The sequence below is a fragment of the Podarcis cretensis genome (assembly GCF_951804945.1).
Source record: "Podarcis cretensis genome assembly, chromosome: 14".
NCBI lineage: Eukaryota > Metazoa > Chordata > Lepidosauria > Squamata > Lacertidae > Podarcis > Podarcis cretensis.
This window is the reverse complement of record NC_137183.1, coordinates 50,919,381-50,933,704: the sequence shown is the minus strand read 5'-3', so window position 1 is coordinate 50,933,704 and position 14,324 is coordinate 50,919,381. Positions and strand designations below refer to the sequence as shown.

General features: G+C 44.5%; 1 protein-coding gene across 1 annotated transcript in view; it reads left to right on the top strand.

Moving 5' to 3' along the window:
• Window positions 1-14,324, top strand: part of MICALL2 (MICAL like 2) — a 288,759-nt gene that overhangs the window by 273,885 nt on the left and 550 nt on the right. The gene's annotated exons all lie outside the window — the stretch shown is intronic.

Genomic DNA, 14,324 nt, shown 5'->3' with positions numbered 1-14,324 from the left:
CCATTTTTGAAGCATATCTGACCTTCAATTTCTGAGCCCCCTTTTCTTTTTTTTATATACGTTTTTATTAGTTTTTAACATATTAATTATCATTCACACAACAACTCATCTTATACAATAATTTTTGGACTTCCGTCAACACCTCTGATGATTTCCGTTCTTATCACTTACTATGCATTTCATATTACCTTTAATTATCTTTAACTAATAATTCTCCTCATTCTCTTTCTTGCAATATTTCAAATGATTCACCTTACAAAACTTCTTGCAAACCTACTAGCGTAATCTGTTCATCACAATTACTTTTCAAATAGTCCGTAAATTTGCTCCAGTCTTCTGAGAAACTCTGGTCAGGCAAGTTTGGTGTTTCACATTCAAGGCTTGAACTGGTCTGGCCCAAGTTAGTTTTGAATCCAAAATGAGTGGTATGACCTTGCTGTTGACTGCGCCGCAAACCTGTATAAGTCTCCAGATCCTGGCAAGGCTCATTCTTTCCCCATATTGGGTTTCCCTTCTCCCCACCCCCCCGCACCCGTGAGTCGCTCCCTCTGGGATAGGCTTAATTCCTCCTTTCAGATCAGTGTGTCTATGAGCTGAGGAAGGGGGTGATGAACAGGACACAGTGAAAGGAGGAAGGGGGGAGAAGATTATCCCAGCTCTCTGCACCTGGTTGTCTTCAACCAGAACAGCCACAACATCAGTAAAAAGTCTGCCGACTGGCAAGAAATCAATTTGTTCTAGAGGTAGAAGATTTAAAAGTCTGGTGGAGTCTGGTGGCTGGTGGGAACGAACAGCCTTTGTTTACCTTTTCACTTTCCCACCATTGAGGTGGGCTTTCAGCAGCGTGAGTCCATCGGAGGAGATCTTCAGCTGTATTTACAAACAGAAGCCGGTGGCTGGCTGGCGTCCACCTTTCGCAGAAGCCAAGCAAAGGCTTCTTCCCCTCTTCCCAGCATCAAGGATGGGAAAACAGCTGATCAGGCTTGCGCTCGGAGCAGAAGAACTCAGGAGAGGATGGCCCAAAGGCTCCATCTGTTCCTTCGGCTATTCACTTTGGCAGGGGGTTGCTCAATAGGCTAGTTGCGACGATTTAGGGGCGCAAGAATAATATTTGCAAAATATTGGAAGGCACAATTCAGGCTTGAGGAAACAGCAGCTTAGAGGGAGCTGCGTGAGCTGGTAAAAGGATCAGAATCAGATCTGTGTCTGTGTGTGTGATTTATTCCAATTTTTGTATTTATATCTCACCTTTCTCCCAAGCTTACAACATTTCAAAAACATCATTATAAACTGCAATGTACAGTGGTACCTCGGATTAAGAACTTAATTTGTTCTGGAGATCCGTTCTTAACCTGAAATTGTTCTTAACCTGAAGCACCACTTTAGCTAATGGGGCTTCCTGCTGCCACTGCGCCGCCGCCACAAGATTTCTGTTCTCATCCTGAAGCAAAGTTCTTAACCCGAGGTACTATTTCTGGGTTAGCAGAGTCTGTAACCTGAAGCGTCGGTAACCTGAAGCACCTGTAACCCGAGGTACCACTGTAATAAAATTAGACCAGTGAAAAACAATAATGAAAAGGGCAACAGAATGCATTTAAAATCAGCAATTAAAACCCAGTTTGCCGTGAAATAAGTCTGCAGGTCAGCATCATATGCTAACACCAACAACCGGGAAACACTGGCCTGTGAGCGCTCCAGTTGGAGAACAGCCTTTACCAAAGGTGTCATGGGCTTTGAAGACACTCAAACTCAGGACACAAGGGAGAAATGTGCTAAGAGGAAGGCATGTTTGGTAAACCCTCACCGTGATCAACTCCCGCCTGGAAACCTATGTCCCCACTGTGGAAGGATGTGTGGATCCAGAATTGGTCTCCACAGTCACTTACGGACTCATTGTTAAAACCATGATTATGGAAGATAATCTTACTAGGCTATGAGTGATCACAGAAGAAGAAGAAGAGGACGAGGAGGAAGAAGAAGAGGAAGAAGAGTTTCCAAAGGCTGTCTGAACAAGAAGGTCTTAACCTGCTGGTGGCAAGATAACAACAAGGAAGCCACTCTAACCCCTCCTGGGGGGGTGATTCCCACAGTCTGGGGGGCAACCACAGGAAAGGCTCTTTTTCTCTTTTGTGCCGCCACCACCACCCATTCTTCTGATGTTGATGGGGCCTAGAGAAGGTGCTCACCCAAGGATCTTAGCAAGGATCTTTAGGGAAGTTTTTTTAATGACTGATGTTTTAATGTATTTTTAATCTCCTATTGGAAGCTGCCCAGAGTGGCTGGGGAAACCCAGCCAGATGGGTGGGTTATAAGTAATAAATTATTATTATTATTATTATTATTATTATTATTATTATTATTATTATTACTATTACCAGCTTCGTTGGACTGGTCATGTTGTGCAGATGCCTGATTATCTTCTTCCAAAGCAACTACTCTATTCCAAACTTTAAAATGATAAGCATAGTGCTGGTGGTCAACAAAAGAGGTTCAAAGACTCTCTCAAAGCAAATCTTTAAAAATGTAGTATAAACACCGACAACTGAGAAACACTGGCCTGCAAGCGCTCCAGTTGGAGAACAGCCTTTACCAAAGATGTCATGGGCTTTGAAGACACTCGAACTCAGTACGCAAGGGAGAAACATGCTAAGAGGAAGGCACGCTTGGCACAACCACACTGTGATCAACTCCCACCCGGAAACCAATGTCCCCACTGTGGAAGGATGTGTGGATCCAGAATTGGCCTCCACAGTCACTTGTGGACTCACTGTTAAGACCATGTTGAGGGAAGACAATCTTACTCGGTTATGAGTGATCCTCACAACATGATCTTCACAACATGACCAGTCCAACGAAGTTGATGTTGAAGAATCATTGCTTCAACACTGGTGATCTTTGCTTCTTCCAGTACACTGGCATTAGTTTGCCTGTCTTCCCAAGTGATGCGTAAAATTTTTAAGAAGAAGAAGAAGAAGAAGAAGAAGAAGAAGAAGAAGAAGAAGAAGAAGAAGAAGGAGAAGAAGGAGAGGAGGAGGAGGAGGAGAAGGAGGAGTTTGGATTTGATATCCTGCTTTATCACTACCCTAAGGAGTCTCAAAGCAGCTAACCATCTCCTTTCCCTTCCTCCCCCACAACAAACACTCTGTGAGGTGAGTGAGGCTGAGAGACTTCAGAGAAGTGTGACTAGCCCAAGGTCTCCCAGCAGCTGCATGTGGAGGAGCAGGGAAGCAGACCCGGTTCACCAGATTATGAGTCCACCGCTCTTAACCACTACATCACACTAACTCTCTGGAGACACTGTTGATGGAATCTTTTGAGGAGTTGGAGATGGCGTTTATAAGTGGTCCATGGTTCACAAGCGTACAGTAAGGTTGGTAGTACAATAGCTTCGTAAACAAGCATTTTGGTTTCTCTGCCAATGTCCCAGTCCTCAAAGACTCTGCACTTCAATTGGGAAAAAGCTGCACTCACAGAGCTCAGGCGATTCTGGATTTTGGCATCATTGTCAGCCCTTGTGGAAAGATAACTGCCCAGGTAGGAAAAGGTAGGAGACACTTTCCAATGTTACACCATTGAGTTGGATTTGTGGTGCTGAAGAGTTGTTGTTTTGTGCTTGTTGGTTGAAGGACTTTGGGTTTTTTGGATGTTGAATGATAGGCCAAGTTTTTTATAACCTTCTGTCTGGTCTCCCTGTCTCCTCCACAGAATTGGCATTGTGATATTTTTTCTTATATTGCTTTGGACTAGGGTTTGAACCTGGCACCGTTCCAGAGAGCGGCCCTGACATTAATTAAAAGCCAAGGGATCACCCACATCCTTGGAAACCAAACCAAGCCAACCAAAGTGCGAGGGAGCCGGACGAGATCGCCCCCACAGATTTCTCCTTCCCCATAAATCAAATTATTTTACAATCCGTCAGCTTAATTCATTCAAAATACGCCCCTATCACTCTGCGCATCTCTCCGTGTCTCTCTCTGCACAGCATTTCCCTCGATGGATTGCCTGTGAGAGGACCGTGAGCCCAGGGGAATTGTTTAACAGTGATTCGCTGGGTCACTGTATTAGAACAGACTCAAGTCTATCTGCCAGATGGTGGCTTCAAGGAAGAAGGAAGGAAGGGAGGAGGGGGGTGTTGGAAACCCTGACATACCATTTCAAATAGATTTCACGCAAAACCTCCTGAGGGGAGCCAGTGGGAATCCAGCAATCAGATCTGTTGTGAATTAATATTACAAAATTGCCAATTAGAAAAGGGATGTTGAAAATGTTTGACGGGTTCTGAAGTCTCTTTGTTCAACCCCCAGTTATACTCTCGTGACAGATCCCTCAATATCGGTGACTGATCGCCAGTCTGCTTCTGTGGCTGTTTCCTTCCCTGTGCTGTTTATTTCCGGCAAAAAGAGAGAGAGATAGAGAGGAAGGGAGGAAATGCTGCTGCTTTTATACATTTGGCATTTCTTTGCAGTAGTACTTTGATTCTCAAACTTAATCCATTCCGGAAGTCCGTTCCAAAACCAAAGCGTTCCAAAACCAAGGCATGCTTTCCCATAGAAAGTAATGCAAAATGGATTAATCCGTTCCAGACTTTTAAAAACAACCCCTAAAACAGCAATTTAACATGTTTTTACTATCTAACGAGACCATTGATCCATAAAATGAAAGCAATAATCAATGTACTGCACTATAAAATAAATAAGACAGTATTGTAGATGATAAAAATTTAAATAATTTCCCCCTCCCCCTTACTTTCACTGATGATAGTCATTGTTTGGATGGGGGGCTTTTATCCATTTCCATAGCCACACAATCAACCAACCAATCAATCAATCAATCAGTAGCTGAACTGGTTTCCACAAACTCACAAAAACAAATTAACTGAAAAAGCCTCAAAACCAAAAAATAAATAGCAAAAACAAAAGCGCCAAACTTAATCCATTCTAGAAGTCCCTTTGACTTCCAAAATGTTTGAAAACCAAGGCACAGCTTCTGATTGGTGCAGGTGCCCCGGAAACAATAGCTGACAGCATCAGACATTCAGCTTCCAAAAAACATTTGAAAATCAGAACACTTACTTCCGGGTTTTTGGTGTTTGAGAACCAAGGTGTTTGAAAACCAAAGTATCACTGTATTTGGATTTCTGTCCCAGCATGTTGCAAGAGTCAGGGCAACCAACAGAACACATCCAATGGCTACAGCTACTGCTTCTAATATTAACCATATTCATCTCGGAAAATCATTAGCTGTTCTGCGGACAGTCATGATAAAACAGGCCCTGCCCACATGCTCACAATCTAAAGTCAATGGCATATATTTGGGTTTGCCCTCGTTAGAATGCTGCTGGCTAGACTACTGCAATGTGATAAATGTGGGGCTGGTCTTGAAGACTGGTCTGAAATTCAGTTAGTCGTGGTTACCTTAATTCCTTTCTATATCATATAAATTTGTACTTTCCCTTTCTACATTATATTCAATTCCATTGTCAAATTCCAAATAAAAATGTATCAACATTACAAGTCTGCTTAAGTCAGTCCTGCTAGTGTGGTTAATTGCTTGCAATTGTCATTTAAAGACTGTATGAATTGACTCCAGTCTTTTTGGAACGTTTGATCACGCTGGTTTCAGATTTTCCCAATATTGCCAATCATTGACCGGGATGTGTATTCGATCGTCTTCGCCTGCCACTCCTGAATTGCTGGCATATCCTGTTGCTTCCATTTTTTGCGCTAATAAAGTTCTCGCTGCCGTAGTTGCATATCTAAACAACAACAAACCTATGGTTATGTGAAACATACTCAATAAACACACAAGACGTAACCGGCTGTACTTTTGAATAAATAAGGTATAGTATTCATTGTATCAAATTGTACATTTCAACGGAAGTCTCATAAAGTCCAACGAAAAAAGCAGAAGACCCAGTGGATCAGTTCATTCTCTAGTCAGTTCATGCATAAGGGCCATACATGTGTCTATTCCACCTGTCTGTTCAGAGTCCAATAATCCATATGAAGGGTTGTTACAGTTCCACAGAATCCTTTCACAGAGTCTAAGACATGGATTTCCGGAATATTAGCCTTGTTTTGCCATCCTAGGCTTCATCAGTAGTACAGGCTCTAGGTAATGCAAATAAATACAATATCGTAATCTCACACATTTTTACACCAAAATTAATTTTAAAACCATTCCTGCATCTCAGGGGGTCAGACTAGATGACCCACATGGTCCCTTCCAACTCTGCAATCCCATGCTTCTAACTTCTCTCTGTAACGCGAGAGCAGCAATAAAACAGGCTGCCCCCTGCCCTTCTCCTTTCAACCAAATTCGGGCTTCTCCCTGACCCTGAACAAGGAATAAGCAAACATTTTTGCCAAGGGTTATTCTCTGGCATTTTCTTTTTTGTTCTCTCTCTCTCTCTCTCTGCCCCGTTCCCGTCCGGGTCCCTGTGCGTTTCCTTTTACTACCCCTAGTAACAGATGCACGAGGCTCTGTGATGTGTTTACACTGTTTTTTCATAGGCCCCTGGCTCCTCGTAGAGGAGTCAATGGTGGTTCCCATAGAGAGGGGTGGCAGAAGGGCCTATTACTCTGCGCCAGAGAAATGTCAGGCTCCCGAGCATCTGGGCAACACCTGTGCTCCTTGTCCAAGAAGGCTCTAAATAATCGGGGCTGTCAGTCGGAGCGGCCGAGCTCCCGGATGCTGCAGCCCCTCTCCTCGCCAAAACGGACCGTCACAATTGAGATTGGCTCAGGTCAGCCTGGTTCATGAGAACCTGTTGTTACAGCACTTCTCACCTTCTGGGCTTACGGTGACCTTTCAAACGGCACCATCTCTCATCAGCTCAGTCCGGGGATCGCAGCCTTATTTATTTATATTGGGGGGTGGGATTATAATCCGTTTAATTAAACAGACACACATAAACAGGCACCTCTAAGCTCTGTACGTAGAACAAGGGAGCGATTATTGGTGATACACTGATAAACTTAAAAAGCCGTAAGTACAGTGGTACCTCGGGTTAAGTACTTAATTCATTCCGGAGGTCCGTTCTTAACCTGAAACTGTTCTTAACCTGAAGCACCACTTTAGCTAATGGGGCCTCCCGTTGCTGCCGTGCCGCCAGACCACGATTTCTGTTCTCACCCTGAAGCAAAGTTATTAACCCGAGGTACTATTTCTGCGTTAGCGGAGTCTGTAACCCGAAGCGTATGTCACCCGAGTTACCACTGTAAATGGCATATCCAGATAAGCTTGCTGAAATAAAAATGGAAGAGAAAAATAGCGAGGGTGCCTGCTTAATATCAGTAGGCAGGGAGTCCCAAAGCCTGAGCATTTTCTGCATTCCACAAGATTGACTCCTAGCAGATGTCAAACGAACTTTATATGGCATATGTACAAGCAAAACAAAACAAAATCTTTTAAGCAGGTGCCAGAAAGATCCTAGCAAAAGCACCTGCATGACATCAATAGGCAGGGAGTTCCAAAGTATAGGTGCCGCCATACTAAAAGATGGAATTCTTGCAACTGGGCAATGGGTATTATGTGACACCCGTAACAGGGTCATTTCCGCAGATCGAAGCGATCAAGAGTCCATAGATGTGGGAAGGCGATCCTTCAACTAAGCTGGTTACCCAGACATTAGGGGTTTGATATAGTTATTTTTATTGATGGATAGATTTTATTAAAAAATGTCCACCGCTTGACTGTACAAAAGAAAATCCTGAAAGCCTTTAACAAAAAAGATAAAGCAATAAAATTATCCATGAGAAAAAGTAACAACAATAATTTAAGACTTTCTAAAAGTTAGAATGACGATACATTAGAAACAGAGTAAGACTCACATCAGCTTTCTAAATACCTGGATAGGAATGTCTAAACAGAAATAATTTTAGAAGGTACCAAAAGGAGTAGAGTGATGTCAAAAGGCAGAGAGTTCCACAGTGCAGGCGCTGCCAGACTAAACTGATAGTAAAATCTTGAATTTGGCCCGATAGCAAATTGGCAGCAAATCCCTGATTCTTGCATGGCTCCTGTCTGGGGCTGCAATGGAAGTCATGACATATACTCCAAAATTCAGGGGTTCGCTGAGACTATTGCAGGAAGCCCAGCCATGATGTCATGGCATGCACTAAAGAACAGGAGGCAAAAATTACAGTTTAAAGCAGGGGTCAGCAACCTTTTTCAGCCGTGGGCCGGTCCACCGTCCCTTAGACCATGCGGGGGTCCGGACTATATTTGGGGGGGGGGGAATGAACGAATTCCTATACCCCACAAATAACCTAGAGATGCATTTTAAATAAAAGGACACATTCTACTCATGTAAAAACACGCTGATTCCCGGACCATCCGCAGGCTGGATTGAGAAGGCTATTGGGCTGCCCCCAGCCCCTGGGCCTTAGGTTGCCTACCCATGGTTTAAAGGCTATCTGACTTACCTTTCAAATATCGTTTCAGCTAGTTTCTTTTCGAAGAGGAAATGCCATTGGGGCATTGGAGGGGGGCAGAAAGGTTGAGTCTGGGTGAAATTATGTTATATTATAAACACTGTAGAACATTCTTCTTCTGCCCATTGCTCAAACTTGGGGCCGGGAAATTATTCTTACTGGCAGCATAGCTGTCAAGTGTCCCTTATTTGAAGGGACAGTCCCTTATTCCAGCGCCATGTCCCGCTGCTGTCCCTTATTGAAGGATGTCCCTTAAATGTCCCTTAAATGATGTCCCTTAAATTTCAAAGGAAGCAGCTCCTCTCCCTCCCTCCCTGCCGGCCAGGGAGGAGGGAGGCTCCAACTGTGGTGCTTGGCTGTGTTGCTCACCCAATAAGGAGTCTAAGAACGACTGGGGGGTGGAGCTTGCATGCCTTGTGTGTGGCTAGTTAATGCAAGCTGAGGAGGTTTTTGAATGCTGGACGCCATTTTGTTGCACGTGCTGCTGCAAACTTTGCAGTGCAAAGCCAGGCCGGGGAGCCATCTTAAGTTGAGGCTTCATAGGCCTTGTGCTGCATGTGATTCACATTCTATTCAGTTGAACCTCTGTTTACAAAGTTGGTTGGACAGTGTTCTCAAAGCTACCCAGCATGAGTCTGACCAGGCTGCAGGAGGACAGGAAGACTGGAGTGCCTGGAACAGGTGAGGCTGCAGGTCCCTTATTTTGGCTGCTGGTCCCTTATTTTCAAATCTGTAAGTTGACAGCTATGACTGGCAGGCAGAAAAAAATGAAATAATGGCACTAATCTCACCCTGTGCAAGCTAGAGTGGTGGCTACACTACTGGGAAGGAAGGAGAAGGTCTATCAGTGGCTACTAGGCATGATCACTAATTGAATCTTCGTGTACAAGAGCAGTCTATCTTCACTATGCTGATCATAGGGGGAAAGTATCAGAATCCCAAGCAACTTGCAGGATTCCCAGAGGCATCAGACTGGCTGCTACTGGATTTTTTTTTTTAATGCTGTACTTAGAAATGCATGTGGCCTGATCCATTTCCTGCAATCTCATTGCACTGTGCCTCAGTTCTCGCCATTGCCCTACCCTTATTGCTTTGACATTTCTGGGGGGATCTGGCAAATGTCTGCAGAGTAAGAGTAAATCATATGCCCAGACTCTACTACAAAGTTATTAGGGCAGCCGTAATACTTGAAATACCACTGCCTTCCCCAGCTGAGTTTGGAGGATGGGTCAACTCTCAGATGAACTGATTACCAGAACCGAATAGGATGACCCCGGAAGCCCCTTAATGTCCTACCCAGTACTTAGCGAGCTGTGATACCCAAGCCCCACCATCAATCTTCCGCGGTGACCCTCCCCGCCCAGGGTTTTCAACAGCTTCTCAAATTCAAGAGCTCCCTCCGGCCTGCCAAGGTCTCTCAAAGGCTGTCCTCGCATCGCGCGCAGATCCCGTTAAGCTGCACTTCAGACGCAGGGCCGATCCGCTAATCCGGCACGCCATCTCAATTGAAGGCTTCAGTAAACAAGAGTTCGGAGGATGTTAAATTGAGTTCCATGGTCATTACTTCTAGGAGCCTCTCGAGATGGGAGGTAAGGAAGATAATGATAAAGGTCATTCATAACTTTAAACAAGAAGTCAGTTCTGTATCCCCCTGCCAAATCATCAGCTCCTCGAAACATCATCATAACTCTGATCATCATCAATGAGGCCAGGCAGGTGGGTGTAGGGGGGGAAAGAGGTTTTCATCGGATAAAGAAGCACCTTCCATCTATTTCATTAGGTCCGATAATAGAGCTAAGATGTTACAAACCCTGGATTGGTTCTAGAATTTTGGCGTTGAATCCAAACCTCTTACCGGTGTCCCTCTTTCAGTTTGGGTGAAGTGTGGTCTGAGTCCGTCTCCTCCACAAAGTCATGTCATGGCCATATCAGTGCTAGAAAGGTTAGACTGGCTTGAATCTGGATTAAGTTCTCTGGCCCAGAGATGGAAAGAAGATAAAGTCCCAACCAGAGAAGAATGGCAGGTCAAGTTGATGGATTATGCCGAAATGGCTAAAATGACCAGAAGAATCAGAAATCAGGAAGACCAAAATTTTAATAAGGAAAGGGAAAATTTTATAACTTATCTTAAAGACCATTGTAAACAGTTAAAAAATGTTAGTAGGAATGGAATATCACTTGTAGTTTAATGGTGGATTTTGGACACAATGGAGAAGTAAAATATTTGGATTATTATAAAAGATGCAGGAGGAAATTATTAAAAATAGGACCCACAAAGGGGAGGAGGGAAGTCCAGGAGATTCATAGGAATCTTGTTTTTGTGTTGTTTGTTGGATATGTGACTGTAAACTTTTAATCTGAAAAACCAAATAAATAAATTAAAAAGAAAGAAAGAATCTGGATTAAGTTTCCTCCTGCTGAGGTCCAAGGGCAATTGATGGCCTTGGTCCATCAAGCCATTGATCCATCTCGCCAGGCACTGTCAACTCCTCTAAATGCTGTAGAACTACAATTCAGGCAGCCCTCAGCTAGCCCTTGGGTCAGTGGCTGCTGTTGCTGAATGCCAGGTCACCTTGGAGTAAGAGCTCTCTCATCCAAAATAAGGAGGCCTATCTGGTCTGTATCACTGAGATGTGGGTGGGTGAGGAGGGTCTCACCCAGCTGGGTACTCGGTGCAGCATCAGGGCAGGCTTGAGGGTCAAGGAGAGGGAGCTGCTATAGTCTATAGAGATTCCATCTCTCTCTCTCTCCAGGTTCCCTGTCCAGTTGTGGTGGGATCTAGGCAGGGCCGGATTTAGGTTTGATGAGGCCCTAAGCTACTGAAGGTAATGGGGCCCTTTCTATGTCCAGCTGTCCTTTGTCAACAACAAATGGTCACTGTTTTTTGTGTTGAATATATGCTATATGGTAATTCATGGACCTAATGGGTATCTAAAGCCATTTGTGCATGTTGCCATGTGACCAGTCCATGCAGAATGTAGGCACCCTATATATGTTGTTGTTGTTTAGTCGTGTCCGACTCTTCGTGACCCCATGGACCAGAGCACGCCAGGCACTCCTGTCTTCCACTGCCTCCCGCAGTTTTGTCAGACTCTTGTTTGTAGCTTCAAGAACACTGTCCAACCATCTCGTCCTCTGTCATCCCCTTCTCCTTGTGCCCTCCATCTTTCCCAACATCAGGGTCTTTTCCAGGGAGTCTTCTCTTCTCATGAGGTGGCCAAAGTATTGGAGCCTCAGCTTCATGATCTGTCCTTCCAGTGAGCACTCAGGGCTGATTTCCTTCAGAATGGATAGGTTTGATCTTCTTGCAGTCCATGGGACTCTCAAGAGTCTCCTCCAGCACCAGAATTCAAAAGCATCAATTCTTCGGCGATCAGCCTTCTTTATGGTCCAGCTCTCACTTCCATACATCACTACTGGGAAAACCATGGCTTTAACTATGCAGGTCTTTGTTGGCAAGGTGATGTCTCTGCTTTTTAAGATGCTGTCTATATGTAGAAAGGAGCAAACCAGTGAAATTTTAGGGAGCAGGCCAGCAGGCGGGGCCCATGACTTACATCATAGGAGCCTACGCAACACAAACCTTTTTTTTCTTTTAACTTTTCTGGGGGGCCCAAGAGAGTGGGGCCCTAAGCTATAGCTTGTTTAGCTTATACGTAAATCTGGCACTGCGTCTAGCATGTGTTCCTGGGCAATTGGAACAGATTAGGGATTCTGCCCAGCAGTCTCTGCCTGAACTGACAGAGCTGGTCTCAGAGGTGGTGTTGAGGACTCACAGACTGCAGATTCTGGGGGACTTCAAGTCAAGACAGCTGTCTTTTGGGTGGCTTGGGACTTCATAGCTGGAGTAATAATAATAGTAATTTGAATCCCCGTGACGGGGTGAGCTCCCGTTGCTCAGTCCCAGCTCCTGCCAACCTAGCAGTTCGAAAGCACGTCAAAGTGCCAGTAGATAAATAGGTACCACTCCGGCGGGAAGGTCAACGGCGTTTCCGTGCGCTGCTCTGGTTCGCCAGAAGCGGCTTAGTCATGCTGGCCACATGACCCGGAAGCTGTACGCCGGCTCCCTCGGCAAATAAAGCGAGATGAGTGCCGCAATCCCAGAGTCGGCCACGACTGGACCTAATGGTCAGGGGTCCCTTTACCTTTTAATAATAGGACTGTCCCAACATGTTGTTGGCCCAATGCATGTTGCAGCTGGATCTTGTTTTCTCAACTGGGCAGGGAGAGGGTGATATGAAAGTGGGGGACCTTGACATCATATATTATATTATATTATATTATATTATATTATATTATATTATATTATATTATATTATATTATATTATATTATATTATATTATCGATTATATTGCTTATGTCTTAGACCGTTTATGGGTCTCAGTGGCTTTATTTGTGTTTTCTTACATATATGAACAGATGAAATGCTGTGCATCCTAAAATTCCAGGCGCTTCTCGCTTCAGAGGCACTGTTTTAACCCACATACAGAAGTAATTAGATTTAATTAATGGATTAATTAACTTAATGATGCACCTAACCTATGCGTGTTCAATGATAGTTACTCCCAGGTAAGTGCATTTACCCAGACACTCCAAGTGTTCCTTTTTCCCAGGGATAGTCCCAGATTTACAGAAGCTGTCCCAGATTCTGATTTGATCCCAGAATGTCCCGCTTTTCCTTAGGATGTCCCTATTTTCATTGGAGAAAAGTTGGAGGGTGTGGAGTTGTGCGACCTCTGAGCCAAGAAAACCTTTAGAAGACATCTGAAGGCAGCCCTGTATAGGGAAGGTTGTTGTTTTTTAATCCCTACCTGGAGATGCCAGGACTTGAACCTGGGACCTTATGTGCGCAATTCATGTGCCCTTGTTGTTGTTGTTTAGTCATTTAGTCGTGTCCAACTCTTCGTGACCCCATGGCCCAGAGCACGCCAGGCACCTCTGTCTTCCACCGCCCCCGCAGTTTGGTCAAACTCATGCTGGCAGCCTCGAGAACACTGTCCAACCATCTCGTCCTCTGTCGTCCCCTTCTCCTTGTGCCCTCCATCTTTCCCAACATCAGGGTCTTTGCCAGGGAGTCTTCTCATGAGGTGGCCAAAGTATTGGAGCCTCAGCTTCAGGATCTGTCCTTCCAGTGAGCACTCAGGGCTGATTTCCTTAAGAATGGAGAGGTTTGATCTTCTTGCAGTCCATGGGACTCTCAAGAGTCTCCTCCAGCACCAGAATTCAAAAGCATCCATTCTTTGGCGATCAGCCTTCTTTATGGTCCAGCTCTCACTTCCATACATCACTACTGGGAAAACCATAGCTTTTACTATACGGACCTTTGTTGGCAAGGTGATGTCTCTATGTGCCCTATGGCTAAGCAATTGTCCCTTCCAAAATGCTTGGGAGTTTCCTTATACTAAATCAGATCATTGTTCCATTCAGCTGAATAGTGTCTACACTGGCTGGCAGCTTTTGTCCAGGGTTTCCCTGTATTTCCTGGAGATGCTATGGGGGGGTGGACCATTTGCATGCAGGTGTTCCACGCCTTCCCTTAAAAATAATATTCTCTATGCTTCTACTGGTTATATTTTGGCACACATCAGCTGTTAGATGGAGTAAAGACTGGCACGAATGTTAGCCATTTAGACTCCGTGTAGCCCTCTCAGAAGACCTGGAATTTTTTTAATATTTTTTTTATTGTATTTTATTTTATTTTTTGGTAACGAGCGAGACGAGGCTTCTTCAGTTCATTCCTGAGCCAAATCAGATAAGAATAATTATCCTCTCTTGGGATATTAAACTGCACCTCAACAGGACCGGCAGCTGACAGCTGTTTTATTGGCCGAGTCGCCTGGGTCTGGAAATCAAGGATTAATTGTTCATGCGTCTTGATGTCTCCACGA